The sequence below is a fragment of the Aethina tumida genome, chromosome 1, assembly GCF_024364675.1.
Source record: "Aethina tumida isolate Nest 87 chromosome 1, icAetTumi1.1, whole genome shotgun sequence".
Lineage (NCBI taxonomy): Eukaryota > Metazoa > Arthropoda > Insecta > Coleoptera > Nitidulidae > Aethina > Aethina tumida.
In genome coordinates, this window is record NC_065435.1 from 14,381,744 (window position 1) to 14,401,494 (window position 19,751).

Consider the following 19,751-nt stretch of genomic DNA (forward strand, 5'->3'; position numbering starts at 1 on the left):
AATAATAAAATCCGTTATTCAATTTTAACTCAATTCACTTTCATAATTTAGATAATCAATAATTATAAAATATGTTTACAATATATATATATATATATATATATATATATATATATATATATATATATATATATATATATAATAACAATTAATCCAGATAATTGTTGTGATTATATTATTAACGTGGTATAATATAAAATTAACAACACTGTAATTAGATAATTAAACACAGTTCATAGTGTTAAATGTTTTAATTAGACAGTTGGTCTTGGTACCTGCCACATCGTGCGTGAATCCCCAGGCATCAAGTGTATCACCGTGCATTAAACGATCCTGACACTTAACTATGTAGTTCATCCCAAAGAATAATGCCAGGAACAATGGTACAATTGTAAATTTATAGTCAGTGACATAGAAAATAGTACACACGAGGCCTAAGGTCCAATTTTAACTCAATTTGATGTATATATATGGAGGAGTGTCCTTATTTTTATGTACAATTTTTGTAAGTGACAAAGATCAGTACCCAGTTGTGTTTAAAATATCAAATGTCAAAGTTTAAGTTATCTAAGTGAGTTTGATGGAGGCGAATTGTTGGATTTGGATTAAAAGTGAACCAGGGTACTCCCTGGAATTGTACGTTTGAAGAGGACAAGTTTCTTACTATTACTTAGTTCCACATTGCATTGGAATGTAGTCATCAGAGATTGGAGTGGTAATGAGGACGACTGTAATGTTGAAAGAAGTAAGGTTACTCCAAACATAATATCACCGACTAGCAGTTCAATCCTTCCTCCACAGACTTTGGCGGAGATTTTGCGTCATGTGGAGGTGGTACGAAATGAGGTACCTCAAGACGAAATTAGCTAATTCATCACATCAATGTTAACTCTTTAAAAACTAGTCAATATGTAAAGGTTAAGACTTTCGAGCCGACTGTTTCCATATCTATATTTGTTCAGGTTTATAGGTCTACGTCTGTTGGAATTATATCCTATAGTTTCTCTAGCACGAGTGGCTAGCATCTTCTGAAGATTGATTTTGTTCATGTCTCTTTCATATCTGATTGACAACTAAATGACAACTTGATATTCGAGAAATTTTTATCCCAGAAACCGTTTAAGTATCCCTCCATCTTTGGTAGATCTGAGACTGTGTTGAATCTTCCTTGTTGGTATAAAAACAGTATGGATGTTATGTCTTAATAAGATTTTTCCAATTCTATCGGTAAGAATAGAAATATATGGGAGGAAAGCTTCACCGTGGGCTCACTAAATGGATCTTTATTATTAGTACACATTAGACTGTTTCAAAAAAATCCACAATTTTTTTTTCTTATTTATATCGAAAATCTTGTTGGAAATGGTAAAAAAAATACTGTGAAAGTTACAGCTCTTAATATTAATATTAAGAGTGCCGCATCGTAAATTTTAATTTCCCGTTTAAATAACACGGAAACGGTGTTCTCTTGGATTTTGAAATTTTTTAACTCTCGTTAGAGATAATATTTCAGAATGTTCAGATTTTTATAGAAAATTTAACGCTCTACAAAAAATGTCTCTTACAGTTTTTTGATATATTTATTTTTTCAAAAGTTATTTAACATTAAAGTTGGATTGATTTAAAATTTTGACATTTTTCTCATTTTCTGGCGCAACCAATGGGAAAATTTTACATGACATTTTTTTTTGTAGAGAATTCAATTTCCTATAATTTATCTCCGAAAAAGTTATTGATATTTTTTACAGATCATAAGTTATTTGCAGAAAACTAAAAATTTTATTAAATAAATGTTATTTTACTGCTTAAAATTAAGCATTTCATTTAAATAAATAGATTTTTACTAAAAAAATTGATTGTTTATTATAATCAAAATAGTATATATCGTTACACTAACAGACTTTTACTACAATTTGGCAGTTTTTTTCTGTATTCACTTATAATTAGCAATAAGTATTGTAATTGCTCTTCATTTTTCGTGAAACACTTATTGCAAGTTATAAGTGAATACAGCAAAAAAATTGCGTAACAATATAATTATAATAAACAATCAATTTCTTTAGTAAAAATCTATTTATTTAAATAAAATGCTTAATTTTAAGCAGTAAAATAACATTTATTTAATAAAATTTTTAGTTTTCTGCAGATAAGTTATGATCTGTAAAAAATAACAAAAACTTTTGAAAAAATGAATATATCAAAAAACTGTAAGAGACATTTTTTGTAGAACGTTAAATTTTCTATAAAAATCTGTTTTGATCATTTTGAAATATTATCTTTAACGAGACTTAAAAAATTTCAAAATCCAATAGAACACCGTTCCCGTGTTATTTAAACGGGAAATTAAAATTTACGATGCGGCACCTCTTAATATTAATATTAAGGCTGTAACTTTCACAGTATTTTTTTTACCCTTTCCTACAAGATTTGCGATATAAATAAGAAAAAAAAATTGTCGATTTTTTTGAAACAGTCTAGTATACATCCATGCTGTTTTTATAACAACAAGGAAGACTCAAAAGATCTGCCAAAGATAGGAGGAACCCTCAAATGCTCTTACGGGAAAGTATATATTGGTACTACAAACAGGGATTAGGATTAAGGAACACAAACGTAACTGCAAACTAGAACAATCAAACAAGTCTGCTGTAGCTGAACATACACTGAACATGAAAATCATAAGATAAAATTCCGTAGACCTATAAACCCGACCAAATATGGATATGGGAACTAGCCAATATATTTAATATTTTTGTTTGAATTTTTAATAAATTTCTAGACTCTATTATCCCAAGCTGTTCAGAAAAAATCAATAAAATCTTTCTTTGTTAAGTCACTGAGTATATTAAATAATTTCTTTAAAACATTACACGCCAATGTGCGTTTATGAATTGCCAAACAGAACCTTTAAATCAACTGTTTCCTTAAAGTTAGCTCACTTCCATTACTTCCTTATTCCTTCAATATAACGTATCGTTTTTCTACTTGTTAAATTATTTATCACAAGCCTTCGAACCGCTAATCGCATCCATTCTCGGCAAATACTGATTAATTCTCTCTATTGTATGGGCGCAAAACAATCGGTTTCATATGTGTTTTGTTCTCGCTGATACAACGTATATCCTGAGTTTATCCTTTAGTTACGTTTAAGTTGTTTAGCAGTTTTTGATAAATCGTGTTGCATTTTCATATAAATCGTTATTTATTGTGTCGGATTAAAATGGGCCATTTAATGTTTTTAATCGAAAAAGTATTTCAAATATATATTATTTTTCAATTCAATTAAATGAAAACGTTTACACTTTAAAGCTTACATCGGCTTAATATTTATGTATTCCATATTCAAATTCGGTTTTTATAAACGCATAAAAACAAATGCAATTTAAATTTGATTGTTTGTTGTTGTCGTTGCGGTAAATCTTATACGTTAGAAAACGTTTCCCTTTATAAAAATAAAACAATAACGCGTAAGTACGATATGTTATGGTAACAATTAAACAAGAAGCAGGATGATTCCAGACACTTTTTATAGCAGAACATGTGGTAATAGTCTATAACAAAAGCTACGTACGTGAATGGGAATTTGTCAACAATACGCTCGCCATGTACGTACCACCCTCTTAAAGTGGATTGCATTTGCTTTTAGAATATTACTGCTTATATTTTCGTGACAGTGTTAACAGGTGACCAGTATACAATATAAAGTACAATTTCCTTAAGCGGAAATTGTTTGGATTACTTACAGTAAAAGGTTCCGGAGTATAATAAAAGAAGATACTCGAAATATTGGTAATTTATTTTCACTTGTTTTATTACCATCACACGACTACATGTAAAACATTTGTCATCTGCGGAAATCTTAAAATGTGTGAAAAATATAAAATAACATTACGTATAATAAATATCCTTTTTGTTTTATAATCTTGGCATATACGACAATTATATGTTCCTTCAAGCTAACTGAATTGCTGAGACGAGTTCATTTAAATTGGTCAAATTTTTATATCGAATTTGGTTAAAAACGGAACCTTCCATGTTTTCTAGGGTTGATGTCTGGAGATTGGGATGGCCAAGACAAAACATCGATGCTTTGATCTTGTAACCAATTTTGGATTGTGTTCATGTTGAAACACATTTATTAAGGGCATCATTTCTTCAATATATGAAAGCAAAGTGTTGTTTAATATATCCCTATATATAAATCAGTCTAAGGAGGCCTATTCCAGAAAAATTGAAGCATCCGCTTAGTATAATTGAATCGCCACAATGTTTCAATGTGGGTATAACAAACTTCTTGTGTAGTTTTGTCCCTGTAGAATGCTTAACAGAATCATGATTTTTTTATAAATTGAATTTAGACTCATCACTAAAAACTACTCGTGGCCAATATTCTATGATCCAGTGAATGTGATCCTAAGCAAGACAAATTTGGACTTTTTTTAGTAGAAACCAGGCTTTTTCTTGTAGGTATGAGGTCAAACAAACCCCCATCCACTAACCATCTTCTCACAGTCCTTGAACTATTTTCAGCAAGTCTCATCTCCCTCAGACTAGCTTTAATTTCAGTTGACGATAGTTGACGATTGGATTGTTTTTTGACATTTGAATTATCGAGTTATTAATTTTTTTTTTTTCAAGATTTTCGAACGCAGACAATTTTTTTTTAGCTACCACTTGGTCAATTTCTCTAATTTTTTTATTAATACAGGAAACAATTGACTTATTTAGCCATAAATTCTTAGCCATCTCTTTTTATTTCTCTCGGTCTTGGTAAAACTGAATTATCTTTTTTCTTATAGTTTCACTTCAACCAATGATTAAATAATTATAATGCAAAATACCACTAGTAAATAAATAATCGATTTAAATTCTCAGAGATCAATGAAAGACCATAAAGTAAAAAGTTACCATAATTTTGACAATGGTAAATAAAAAAGTAGGCATTTTTTTAAGAATAAAATTAGATTCACCAGTTGCATAGTAGACATAACAATGACGGAAAAAACAATAAATATTATAAGTCCTGACATCCAAATCAAGTAGTACAGTACGTCGACCAATGATTAAATAATTATAATGGAAAATACCACAAGTAAATAAATAATCGATTTAAATTCTCAGAGATCAATGAAAGACCATAAAGTAAAAAGTTACCATAATTTTGACAATTGATAATTGAAAGGTAGACATTTTTTTAAGAATAAAATTAAATTCACCATTTGTATAGTAGACACAACAAATGTAGAAAAAACAATAAACATTATATACAGTACGAAAAGTGTTTGATCCATCTGAATCCTGAAAGAGACATCATATACAATAGAGACAGTAAGTCTCCCACTATGGGTGTCTCTGTCATGCATGGTGCCTCTCTCTAAATTCAGATAGGTCAAACGCTTTTCCTACTATATACTGACACCAAACTCAAACAGTACAATACAATAGTATATGTTTCATATTTTGGTGGATGCGCCAGTTTATATATACTAATCAAGATTTTATTTTACTGACTTTATTATTATTTTGTTTTTATTAATAAACCCCATTATTAATAAACTAAAATAAAAAAATATTATTTTAATTTTATATTACGTTGTATGAAGTACTAATACAGGGTGTTACTAAAATGAATGCCGTCATAATTTTGCATACGTCTCGACTCCAGGTAGTCAAAAAACAAAAAAAAAAATTTTTTCGAAAAAATGCTTTTAATGAGTTTAACTCGTGGTCATTTCCCTAACATCCTGTATATACAAAATAAATTTAAATTTAATAAATTTCATATATTTTTCATTAGTTGTCGAAATAAAATATAAAATAAACAAATAATAAATAAAATAGAAAAATTTATAAATTATTCATTAAACATATATTTTTGAATTGTAAAATTTAAATAAAATTAATGATGTATAATTGTATAAATTAGTTTGTTTGCAGTGCCATCTATTAATTATTTAATTAGAATCATTATCAATTAGTTAATTAATATTAATTTAATTTATTAATTTTTATTATATTTTATCAACAATTTTAACAGTTAAATTTAAATATTGATTTTAATTCTTATACAATTAATTTTAATTATTGTATTTTACATATATGTAGAAGTTTCATATATTGTAAAATCAAATATATCACTAAAATATGAAAAATAATTGACCAAAAAATAAGTTAAAATATTTTATTTTTATGAAACGAATTATTTAATGTACATCCATGTTTTAATCTGTTTTTTATTCAATAATATATTATGATCTGATTTATTATTTATTTAATTCCATCACATTAGATAATTATTTATACTTGCATTATAAGTTATTAGAATTAATATAACTTTTACAACCATAAAATGCGTTATACATTAAAAAATAACATTAAATAAAATAAGATTCAATAAATTTTGTTATTTTGACCATTTACATTCATTTAACATGAAAAACCCATTGTATGCGAATTAAATAATAGATTTTATCTACAAATATTTGAATAACAATCCATTAAAAGTTTCAGTGATTAAAAGAGCCATATTTTTGTCGAAATTTAATAAATCCATAAAATAATAGTAGTATATCGTTAACGTCTAAATTTTTTATTGTGTTTATAATGCTTATCAGATATTAAGTTAGGTTGGGTTAGATATTTTGTTGTAATTAATTAATTAACCAGTTACAAACATACTTAATATAATTAATAATTTAGAAGAAAAATAAGGTTTTAATATATTTATTTTTTCTGCTGTTGATGAAATACCCCCAGACACATCCACGCTTTAAATATGCTTTAACAATTTTTAATAAAGAAGCACACATCTTCTCCACACCTGATCTTAAAGTACACGACGTAATGAAATTTGTTAATAAGAGAACAACAGTGAAATGAGAGAGAATGATTGTCACATATAACGTGCACGTTTTTTTTTCCTAGCTCACGGTTTCATTTTCCATGCATCATATTTTATTCAATCGAAAAATTGTTACTTAAGTCCAGACTATATTAAGGCCAGTTTTTTCTCTACGCAATAATTTCTCACACAGACGTAATTTAATCCACCGTCATTTTGAAATATTTATCAGAACAAAGAAAAAAAAAGTTTGAGCACAAGAGCAGTTTGCCCAACGACGGGGTACGTTGTTGCTCCGCCGTCTTGAGCAGTTTTAAAATCAATGAACACAACGAAAAAATACAAAACGGCTAAAGAATTACGCGGGACACACGTTGAGAACTTTCACAATAATGTTAAATAATACCCAGAAATAAAATTTTTTTATAGCACCCGAGTCTTTTTTTAATAAAAATGTTACGTCTGTACGCGCTCAATATGGGAACATAAAAAAGTTGTGCAGGCGGGTTTTCTAGTTCAGTTTTGTTGTTGTTTGTTTAAAAAAGCATGCGAACTCTATTTTTTTTTAATCTGAAACACAAGCATGCATCCATAATTTGTTTTTTCCTATTTTTTCGAAGACGCCATCGAATCGTATTTCCTTCATTTTTATTTAACCTTTTTTCTTTTTCCGTAAATAAAGAGTTTCGCATCAGGTATTGTTTGCAAATGAAATAATTTGACGAGATAAAATCGCGGAGTGTTTGCATTCAATTTTGCTCGCAAAACATATTAAGGAATTGAAAAAGCATTAGTAGAAAATTTTACACATGCACTACGTGTTTATTTTGAATTAATTTGCCACATACTTTTTTATTGGTGTAATTGATTTAAATTTCTATTCATAATATTTATTTATAGCTTTAATGCACTGGATTGCACATTTAATTACTTCCAAGTTAAATATTATCTTAAATATTAATTCACTGTTAATTTAATTAATTTGTAATATACCAAATATTCGAATTTAATTTATTTTTAATATTTTTTATAAACAATTTTTATTTTATACATGCAAAAAGTCTATAAAATCTTTTTTATATACAGCAATTTATATTTAAGTTGTTACTTTGTTTTATTTTTCTAATTTATTTAGACCCTTAATTTACTCAATTGCCTATTCCAAATATTATATTATTATTATATATAAACAATTATAATTCATACTCATTAAAATAATTTTATGTTCATTTTTAAGAATTTTTTGAAAATAATTTCTAATTTACTTATGTAGGACAGTCTGTTTATAGACACAGATACAGATCATCTTTCAATTAATTTGCTCTATACTTTTTATTAGTGTAATTGGTCTTCGTAATGTTTATTTATAGCCTCAAAAATTGCCAAATGAAGGACTTAAATAGTAAGTATAAACAATTCATAGGTAATCTAATTAATTTTCAATATTACGAATAGACTTATTTGTTTATTTCTAGTGATTTTTTTATAATTAATTTATATTCAATATATGGAAGAAATGCTCCTTAAAGTAAACTACAGATTTAATTATGTTATTATGACTTCAGTAGTCAATGAATAAGTGGATAAAAAATAAATAAGTATTATTTTAAATATCTGATGTTTAACCATTTTCAAAATATTCAAAACTTATGTGAATAAAAACATACATTTAAGAAGTTATTTTGTGTTTTTTAATTATTTATACCTTTACTAATTTCAATTACTCTATTAATGACTTCCAAATTAAATATTATTTATAAAAATTCATAATTCTTAATTAATTTAATAAATTTTCAATATTATAAAAATTTTAATTTATTAAATAATTTAATTTGTCTATTCCTAGTGTTTATCATAATTAATTTATATTTAATATATGTGAGAAATGCTCGTTAAACAAGATTACAGATTTAATTAATTTAAAACTCCAATAATTAACAGAGAAAATTTATAAATCAACTAAAATTATTAAATAAGTTTTAAATATCTAACGTTTAATCATCCTTAAAATATACATCTAAGAAGTTATATTGTGCTCTTTAAAATGGTTAATTAACTCAATTACCCATCTATGATTTCCAAGTTAAACTTTATATATAAACAATCATAATTCATAGTTAATTTAATTAATTTTCAATACTTTAAATATGTGAATTTATAAACTAATTTTATTTCTTTATTTCTAGAGATTTTTTATAAATAATTCTTTATTTAATATACGTAACAAATTCTCGTTAAAGAAAACTACAGATTTAATTATGTTACGACTTCAGTAATCAACGAATAAATCGATAAGAAATAACTAAGTGTTATTTTAAATATCTTATGTTTACCCATTTTCAAAATATTCATTCATTCAACATATGTGAATAAAGATATACATTTAATGAAGTTATATTGTGTTTTTTAAAATATTTAAACTTTTAACTCCATTACCCATTTATGACTTCCAAGTTAAATATTGTATATAAACTATCATAATTTAATTAATATTTTGAATATTTTAAATATTTGAATTTATAAAATAATTATATTTGTTCATTTTTAGTTTTCTTTTATAAATAATTATAATTTACATAACAAACTAGAGATTTAATTATGTTACGACTTCAGTAATCAATGGATAAATCGATAAAAAAGAAATTAAGTATTATTTGAAATACTGATGTTTAACCATTTCCAAAATATTCATACCTTATGTGAATAAAAATGTACTTTTAAGAAGATATATTTTGTTTTTTAATATATTTGTACCTTTAATAATCTCAATTACTCATTTAATAACTTGCAAGTTTAATAATTATTTATTTAAAAATTTTAATTTTTATTCCTAGTGATTTTTTATAAATAATTTATATTTAATATGTGGGAAATGATCGTTAAAGAAAACTACAGATTTAATCATGTTACGACATAAGGAAAACTCCATTAATTAATAGAGAGATAAGTTTTATAAATCAACTAAAATTATTAAACATTTTTTAAATATCTAATTTTAAACTATCCACAAAATATTCATGTCTTATGTGTATAAAAATATGTATATTTATTTTATAAAATTTAATAAACTCTATTACCCATTTATGACTCCCAAGTTAAACATTGTATATAAACAATCATAATTCATAGTTAATTTAATTAATTTGCAATATTTTAAATATTTGAATTTATAAAATAATTTTATTTGTTTATTTCTAGTGATTTTTAATAAATAATTTATATTTAATATACGTAACAAATGCTCGTTAAAGAAAATTACAAATTTAATTATGTTATGATCCCATTAATAAGTGGATGAGGTTTATAAATTGACAAAACATAAGAAAGTTTTATTTGAAATATTTAATTTTTACCATCCCTAAAATATTCATACTTTATGTGTATAAAAATAAATATTTAAGAAGTTATATTATGTTTTTAATATATTTTTCTATAAAAATCATTGAAATAACATCATATTGTATATTTTTAAATATTTGTTGGCGACTGTATCTAGCTTTCAAAATTTATGTAGATACTCAATAATATGGATTAATTTATCATCAAGATTTTATATAAAACCCATCATCAAGATTTTATATAAAAATCATTAAAATAAAGTCAGATATTTTCAAATATTTGTTGGTCACTGTATCTAGTTTTCAAAATTCATAAAAATACTCAAAATATGGATTAATTTCTCTGTAATTTTATATTTTCCACCATCATATTTTATTATCCTATCATATTTATTATTTTTTAGTTATTACAAGTGACTACCAAGATTTTCTACAAAAATCATTGAAATTACATAATATATTTTCAAATATTTGTTGTTCACTGTAACTAGTTTTCATGAGGATTAATTTCTCTGTAATTTTATATTTCCACTATCCATTTGATTTGAAATATTTAATTTTTACCATCCCTAAAATATTCATACTTTATGTGTAAAAAAATAAATATTTAAGGAGTTATATTATGTTTTTATCACTGAAATAACATCAAATATTTTTAAATATTTGTTGGCCACTGTATCTAGCTTTCAAAATTTATGTAGATACTCAATAATATGGATTAATTTATCATCAAGATTTTATATAAAATCCATCATCAAGATTTTATATAAAAATCATTAAAATAAAGTCAGATATTTTCAAATATTTGTTGATCACTGTATCTAGATTCAAAATTCATAAAAATTCTCAAAATATGGAATAATTTCTCTGTAATTTTATATTTTCCACCATCATATTTTATTATCCTATCATATTATATTTATTATTCTTTAGTTATTACAAGTCACTACCAAGATTTTCTGCAAAAATCATTGAAATTACATAATATATTTTCAAATATTTGTTAGTCACTGTAACTAGTTTTCATGTGGATTAATTTCTCTGTAATTTTATATTTCCACTATCCATTTGATTTGAAATATTTAATTTTTACCATCCCTAAAATATTCATACTTTATGTGTAAAAAAATAAATATTTAAGGAGTTATATTATGTTTTTAATATATTTACACATTTAATAAACTCAATATGACTTTCAATTTAAATGGTACACATGTAAATAATCATAATTCATAGTTCATTTAATTAATTTTCAATATTACAATTATTGAATTTATTTGTTCATTTGTAATAATTTGTATTTAATATATGTAACAAATGTTCGATAAAATTACAGTTTTAAATATATTATAGAACTCCAGTAATCAATGGTTAGGCTAATAAAATAATTATATATTAGTAATAATCTTTAGTTTGTATATTTAAGTAAGTGCTTGTATGAAAAACTACAAATTTAGTTAATATGCAAATAGAAATAAATTATTATTTCATATATCATCAATTTTTTAACGCACAAACAAATACATCTGTGAATTAATTTGCTCCATAATTGGTTTAAATTTCTGTTTGTAATATTTATTTTTAGCTTTAGCTTCTGCTGTCTATTGAATTATTTACAAGTTAACTAATATGTACATTAAACAATAATAATTTTTATTGAATTTACGTAAACAATTGCAGATAAATTACAAACCATAGTTTTGTTGAGACTGGTGAAATAGGATTAATTTGTCAACTCAAATTAAGTTATTTATAAATAATAATAAATAATAAAATTTGAAAATTCAAACTTTATATATAAATTAAAAATTCTTAAAAATAGTTTTTTACTACTAAAAACTGATTTTGTTTTATAACCCTGTAACTATCATAATTTTGAATATACACAAATAAAATTCTTTATACATGTATGTATAAACATAATAAGCCTCTTAAACACGTATGTATTATTCTTTTCAAACATAGTATAAAATACAACTATTATTTGCAGATTTAAAAATAATATTAAAAGACGTGCCTAATATTGAATTCTATTTGTACGAATATCTTCTGCTCTATACATACTTACTGAAAATTTCTTTTTGCCGAAATAAACACTCAACTCCGTATTTATTAAAATGTAAAAGTTTTATCTCGATGTTTATAAGATAATCAATTAAGTTTCAGGGAGAGGTTAATTCATTTAGTACCTTTTATAACGTAAAGAGCAGTTGTTGTACATATATTTTTAAACATTTTACGTTATGCACTTAATTATTCAGGAGTTCTTTTGCAAATCCCACCCAGGCCGTGTGATAGATCAGGGAGTCGTATTTTAAAGGCAAATTTCCAAGATTCATTATCGGCACGGCGCAGAAAAAGTGAATTAATTTAAAAATGTAACTCCACTTTGTAACCCCGGGAAATTGAAAAAAAAAATTAAATGTGCAACAATTAAGCAAATAGTGTACCTAATGAAAGCAATATATCGCCGCGGAAGTCCAACAGCATTCCCTATCGGGTTCTCCTTTTTTTTTCCTATTTTATTTTCGAATAAAGAAGAAATTAATAAATTTCAGCTCGCACTTGGAACTTTATCAAACGCCTCTCTTAATGTTACATCATTTGAACGTTCAACATCAACATATTTTTGCCAATGGATCATTTTAAAAATATGTTAATATTTTTTTACAATGGCGCTGCGTAACGACTTTTTAACGATAATTTTATTTATAAGATAGACATAAACGCGTTCGCGGCATTCGCGTTGCTCGGATTAACTTTTTACCGTGATATTTTGCCTTTTTAATATTATGTTTCGGGGACCGCTGAAACTAGTTTTTAATGGTCAATCATGTGTGATTCTCAAAAAATTGCCAATTAGTAATGTCCTATGGATATGCTCTGTTACAATTTACATTAATATTTTATACAAACTTGATGCATAAAAAATTTTGCTGTATATATTGGAATAAATAACAATTTAACTTGTGTATTTCATGTTTTAGAGAAAAATTTATATTTTTAAACGCCATTTAAAATTATATGATGAGTCATCAAATTTTCAACAGTTTTGTTGAGTATATTGAGCCCAAAAATGTATGAAAATGCCTTATTTTAATTCAAATTCGTTTTTAATTTTTTTATGTAAAAAACGGTTTAAATAACGTCAGATATATTCAAATATTTGTTGGACTCTGTATCTAGTTTTCAAAATTTATGTAGATACTCAAAATATGGATTAATTTTTCTGTAATTTTATATTGTTCACAGTCATATTTTATAAATATAATAAATGTTTTTGGTTATTGCAAGTGAAATTTTATTATTTTGCCGCCATGATTTTCTATAAAAATCACTGAAATAACATCAGACATTTTCAGAATACATATAGACACTCAAAATATGGATTAATTTCTCTGTATTTTTATATTTTCCACCACCATATTTAATGAATAAATGCTTCTGATTATTACAAGTAAAATTGTATTACTTTAACATCAAAATTTTCTATAAAAATCATTGAAATAACATCAGATATTTTCAAATATTTGTTGTTCATTGTATATAGTTTTCAAAATTCATGTAGATACTCAAAATAAGGATTAATTTCTCTGTGAGTTTATATTTTTCCACCATCATATTTTATTAATAAATGTTTTTGGTTATTACAAGTGAAATTTTATTATTTTACCACCAAGATTTTCTATAAAAATCATTAAAATAACATCAGATATTTTCAAATATTTGTTGGCCACTATATCTAGTTTTCAAAATTTATGTAGACACACAAAGTATGGATTAATTTCTCTGTAATTTTATATTTTCTATCATCATATTTTATTAATAAATGTTTTTGGTTATTATAAGTAAAATTTTATCATTTTGTCACAAGATTTTCTATAAAAATCTTTGAAATAACGTCAGATATTTTCAAATATTTGTTGGTCACTGTATCTAGTTTTCAAAATTCATGTAGATACTCAAAATAAGGATTAATTTCTCTGTAAGTTTATATTTTTCCAGCATCATATTTTATTAATAAATGTTTTTGGTTATTCTAAGTAAAATTTTATTATTTTGTCACAAGATTTTCTATAAAAATCTTTGAAATAACGTCAGATATTTTCAAATATTTGTTGGTCACTGTATCTAGATTTCAAAATTCATGTAGATACTCAAAATAAGGATTAATTTCTCTGTAAGTTTATATTTTTCTAGCATCATATTTTATTAATAAATGTTTTTGGTTATTACAAGTAAAATTTTATTATTTTGCCACAAGATTTTCTATAAAAGTCTTTGAAATAACGTCAGATATTTTCAAATATTTGTTGGTTACTGTATCTAGTTTTCAAAATTTATGTAGGTACTCAAAATAGGGATTAATTTCTCTGTAATTTTATATTTTTCCACCATCACATTTTATTAATAAATGTTTTTGGTTATTACAAGTGAAATTTTATTATTTTACCACCAAGATTTTCTATAAAAATCATTAAAATAACATCAGATATTTTCAAATATTTGTTGGCCACTGTATCTAGTTTTCAAAATTTCATGTAGATACTCAAAATAGGGATTAATTTCTCTGTAATTTTATATCTTTCCACCATCATATTTTATTAATAAATGTTTTTGGTTATTACAAGTAAAATTTTATTATTTTGCCACAAGATTTTCTATAAAAATCTTTCAAATAACGTCAGATATTTGCAAATATTTGTTGGTCACTGTATCTAGTTTTCAAAATTCATGTAGATATTCAAAATAAGGATTAATTTCTCCGTGAGTTTATATTTTTCCACCATCATATTTTATTGATAAATGTTTTTGGTTATTACAAGTGAAATTTTATTATTTTACCACCAAGATTTTCTATAAAAATCATTAAAATAACATCAGATATTTTCAAATATTTGTTGGCCACTGTATCTAGTTTTCAAAATTTATGTAGACACACAAAATATGAATTAATTTCTCTGTAATTTTATATTTTCTACCATCATATTTTATTAATAAATATTTTTGGTTATTACAAGTAAAATTTTATAATTTTGCCACAAGATTTTCTATAAAAAATCTTTGAAATAACGTCAGATATTTTCAAATATTTGTTGGCCACTGTGTCTAGTTTTCAAAATGCATGAAGATACTCAAAATAAGGATTAATTTCTCTGTAATTTTATATCTTTCCACCATCATATTTTATTAATAAATGTTTTTGGTTATTACAAGTAAAATTTTATAATTTTGCCACAAGATTTTCTATAAAAATTCTTTAAAATAACGTCAGATATTTTCAAATATTTGTTGGCCACTGTGTCTAGTTTTCAAAATGCATGAAGATACTCAAAATAAGGATTAATTTCTCTGTAATTTTATATATTTCCACCATCATATTTTATTAATAAATGTTTTTGGTTATTACAAGTAAAATTTTATTATTTTGCCACAAGATTTTCTATAAAAAATATTTGAAATAACGTCAGATATTTTCAAATATTTGTTGGTCACTGTATCTAGTTTTCAAAATTCATGTAGATACTCAAAATAAGGATTAATTTCTCTGTAAGTTTATATTTTTCCAGCATCATATTTTATTAATAAATGTTTTTGGTTATTCTAAGTAAAATTTTATTATTTTGTCACAAGATTTTCTATAAAAATCTTTGAAATAACGTCAGATATTTTCAAATATTTGTTGGTCACTGTATCTAGATTTCAAAATTCATGTAGATACTCAAAATAAGGATTAATTTCTCTGTAAGTTTATATTTTTCTAGCATCATATTTTATTAATAAATGTTTTTGGTTATTACAAGTAAAATTTTATTATTTTGCCACAAGATTTTCTATAAAAGTCTTTGAAATAACGTCAGATATTTTCAAATATTTGTTGGTTACTGTATCTAGTTTTCAAAATTTATGTAGGTACTCAAAATAGGGATTAATTTCTCTGTAATTTTATATTTTTCCACCATCACATTTTATTAATAAATGTTTTTGGTTATTACAAGTGAAATTTTATTATTTTACCACCAAGATTTTCTATAAAAATCATTAAAATAACATCAGATATTTTCAAATATTTGTTGGCCACTGTATCTAGTTTTCAAAATTTCATGTAGATACTCAAAATAGGGATTAATTTCTCTGTAATTTTATATCTTTCCACCATCATATTTTATTAATAAATGTTTTTGGTTATTACAAGTAAAATTTTATTATTTTGCCACAAGATTTTCTATAAAAATCTTTCAAATAACGTCAGATATTTGCAAATATTTGTTGGTCACTGTATCTAGTTTTCAAAATTCATGTAGATATTCAAAATAAGGATTAATTTCTCCGTGAGTTTATATTTTTCCACCATCATATTTTATTAATAAATGTTTTTGGTTATTACAAGTGAAATTTTATTATTTTACCACCAAGATTTTCTATAAAAATCATTAAAATAACATCAGATATTTTCAAATATTTGTTGGCCACTGTATCTAGTTTTCAAAATTTATGTAGACACACAAAATATGAATTAATTTCTCTGTAATTTTATATTTTCTACCATCATATTTTATTAATAAATATTTTTGGTTATTACAAGTAAAATTTTATAATTTTGCCACAAGATTTTCTATAAAAAATCTTTGAAATAACGTCAGATATTTTCAAATATTTGTTGGCCACTGTGTCTAGTTTTCAAAATGCATGAAGATACTCAAAATAAGGATTAATTTCTCTGTAATTTTATATCTTTCCACCATCATATTTTATTAATAAATGTTTTTGGTTATTACAAGTAAAATTTTATAATTTTGCCACAAGATTTTCTATAAAAAATATTTGAAATAACGTCAGATATTTTCAAATATTTGTTGGCCACTGTGTCTAGTTTTCAAAATGCATGAAGATACTCAAAATAAGGATTAATTTCTCTGTAATTTTATATCTTTCCACCATCATATTTTATTAATAAATGTTTTTGGTTATTACAAGTAAAATTTTATTATTTTGTCATAAGATTTTCTATAAAAATCTTTGAAATAACGTCAGATATTTTCAAATATTTGTTGGTCACTGTATCTAGTTTTCAAAATTCATGTAGATACTCAAAATAAGGATTAATTTCTCTGTAAATTTATATTTTTCCACGATCATATTTTATTAATAAAAGTTTTTGGTTATTACAAGTAAAATTTTATTACTTTGCCACAAAATTTTCTATAAAAATCTTTGAAATAACGTCAGATATTTTCAAATATTTGTTGGTCATTGTATATAGTTTTCAAAATTGATGAAGATACTCAAAATATGTATTAATTTCTCTGTAATTTTATATTTTGCACCATCATATTTTATTAATAAATGTTTCTGGTTATTACAAGTGAAATTTTATTATTTTACCACCAAGATTTTCTATAAAAATCATTAAAATAACATCAGATATTTTCAAATATTTGTTGGCCACTGTATCTAGTTCATGTAGATATACAAAGTTTGGATTAATTTCTCTGTAATTTTATATTTACACTATAATATTTTAAAATAAATCTCTTTGGTTATTACAAGTGAAATTTTATTATTTTACCACCAAGATTTTCTATAAAATTATTGAAATAACATCAGATATTTTCAAATATTTGTTGGCCACTGTATCTAGTTTTCAAAATTTATGTAGACACACAAAATATGGATTAATTTCTCTGTAATTTTATATTTTCTACCATCATATTTTATTAATAAATATTTTTGGTTATTACAAGTAAAATTTTATTATTTTATCACAAGATTTTCTATAACAATCGTTGAAATAACGTCAGATATTTTCAAATATTTGTTGGTCTCTCAATCTAGTTTTCAAAATTCATGATTCTCAGCAATTTTATATTTTCTACCATAATATCTTGAGTATAACAAGTGAAATATAATTTGTTTATCACCAACATTTTTTATAAAAAATACTAAAATAAAATCAAGTATTTTCATACATTTGTAGGCCACCGTATTTAATTTTCAAAACACATAGAAACTCAGAAAACGGATTTTCAGCAATTTTATATTTTCCACCGTCACATTTTATTCAACTACGTCATTAGTTATTACAAGCGAAATTTTATTAAATTGCCACCAAACTGTACATTTTCATTCAAGCAAAAAAAAGTATTAAATAATAATTTGACAAATTAAATTCTGTCCCGATAATCTTTAGGACGGCGTCGCGAATGCGACAATATAATTTAAAATTAAATTATAGTGAAGAAGCTTCCTCTTCGCTCACCCAGTGTGAAATAAAATATTTACAATATTACCTAGTACTTTTTTAAATCCCGCCACTTTCACCATACATTTTTCACACATACAAAACCACCGAATTTTATGTAATTATTCACGGTTTTTTCGAATACGCGCTCAACTTCAATGCCGTCGAGGAGTTTGATGAACAATTTCAAGTTTCACCGTTTAACTTTTATGCGGCAAAAAATATTACTTGTGTATATATATATTTTTTTTTCTTCTACAAATTTTTACTATTATTAATTCCTTAGTTTAATTTATATAATTTAATTTTTTTCTGTTGTTACAAAATTGAATATTTTATATTAAACAAAACCCTACAAATTAAAAAAAAAAACAGGGGAAAAAGGAGGTTTGCAAAAAAAAAAAAATATTTGTACGAAGTGAAAGTGACTACTAAGCAGTTGTAGGATATTAATAATAAATAACAATAACAATAAGTTAATAGCACCGTACCTAATATAATCAATCAGTGGGTTCTAGAGGTCCCTTTTTTGGTAAGTTTTTTTTGTGCTTTTGTTTTGAATTTTTTTCGACCGTCCGCGAAATACGACGCGTCTGCGATGGTTCCGTATCGCGCTCCCGAAGTGACGGACACCGAACAGAAGAGAGCGTCAGTCGCCGCGGAAGTTTTCCGACGTCTGCGGGCACGGCGTCGCGCGTGAGAGCGAGTCGTCGGATTTCCCAACGTCCGCGTTCAGATGGTATCGGTGTCCCGCTGCGAACACTGCACACCAACAGAACCGGTCATACACTGAAAAGGCACCGCGTGCCAACGTTCGAGAGTCCGCGACCCACACCGACTGTCAGGATCGAGCTTGTGGGAGCGGCATTTTCACCACGCCTCCAAATAGTGAAACAAATGCGATGAGGAGTAAAGTAACTGTTGCTCTTCTATAGCTGCTGCCCCGAGAGCAGGAGGGATGCTTCTCTCACGGAAATCTGCACAAGAATGCAATTTCATCAAAGCACAGTACGCCGTTGTATTCTCAGTCCAGATCACAGGGCCCGGCCACATGGAAAACAAAGTTATAAGTCGCGGTTACAGTTTCATTACGCTCCAGTCGCAAAACCGGTACACACTACACGCGTGTCCACAACTTTCATCTTTTATATTCCAATTTCATATTCCCAATCCTGGAAACCGAATCAACCTTTCAAACACCGCAAACGGTCCGAATTATTACCATATTCACATAGACAAACATCTCTTTGCTCTGGTAATTTTCATTCAATAATAATAATAATGTTAATGTTAGCGTCAAATTGAAAACATTTTAAAAAAAGTGGAGTTT

The 19,751-nt window shown here is 25.2% G+C and overlaps 1 protein-coding gene across 2 annotated transcripts in view; it reads right to left on the minus strand.

Moving 5' to 3' along the window:
- The window catches only part of LOC109609530 (protein amalgam), a 160,906-nt gene extending 141,672 nt beyond the window's left edge, over positions 1-19,234 (minus strand). For both annotated transcript variants that reach the window (XM_049968731.1, XM_049968714.1), the window contains exon 1: positions 18,913-19,234. The gene's annotated coding sequence lies outside the window, so the exon portion shown is untranslated. The remainder of the gene's footprint in view (positions 1-18,912) is intronic.
- Positions 19,235-19,751: the final 517 nt, after the last annotated feature.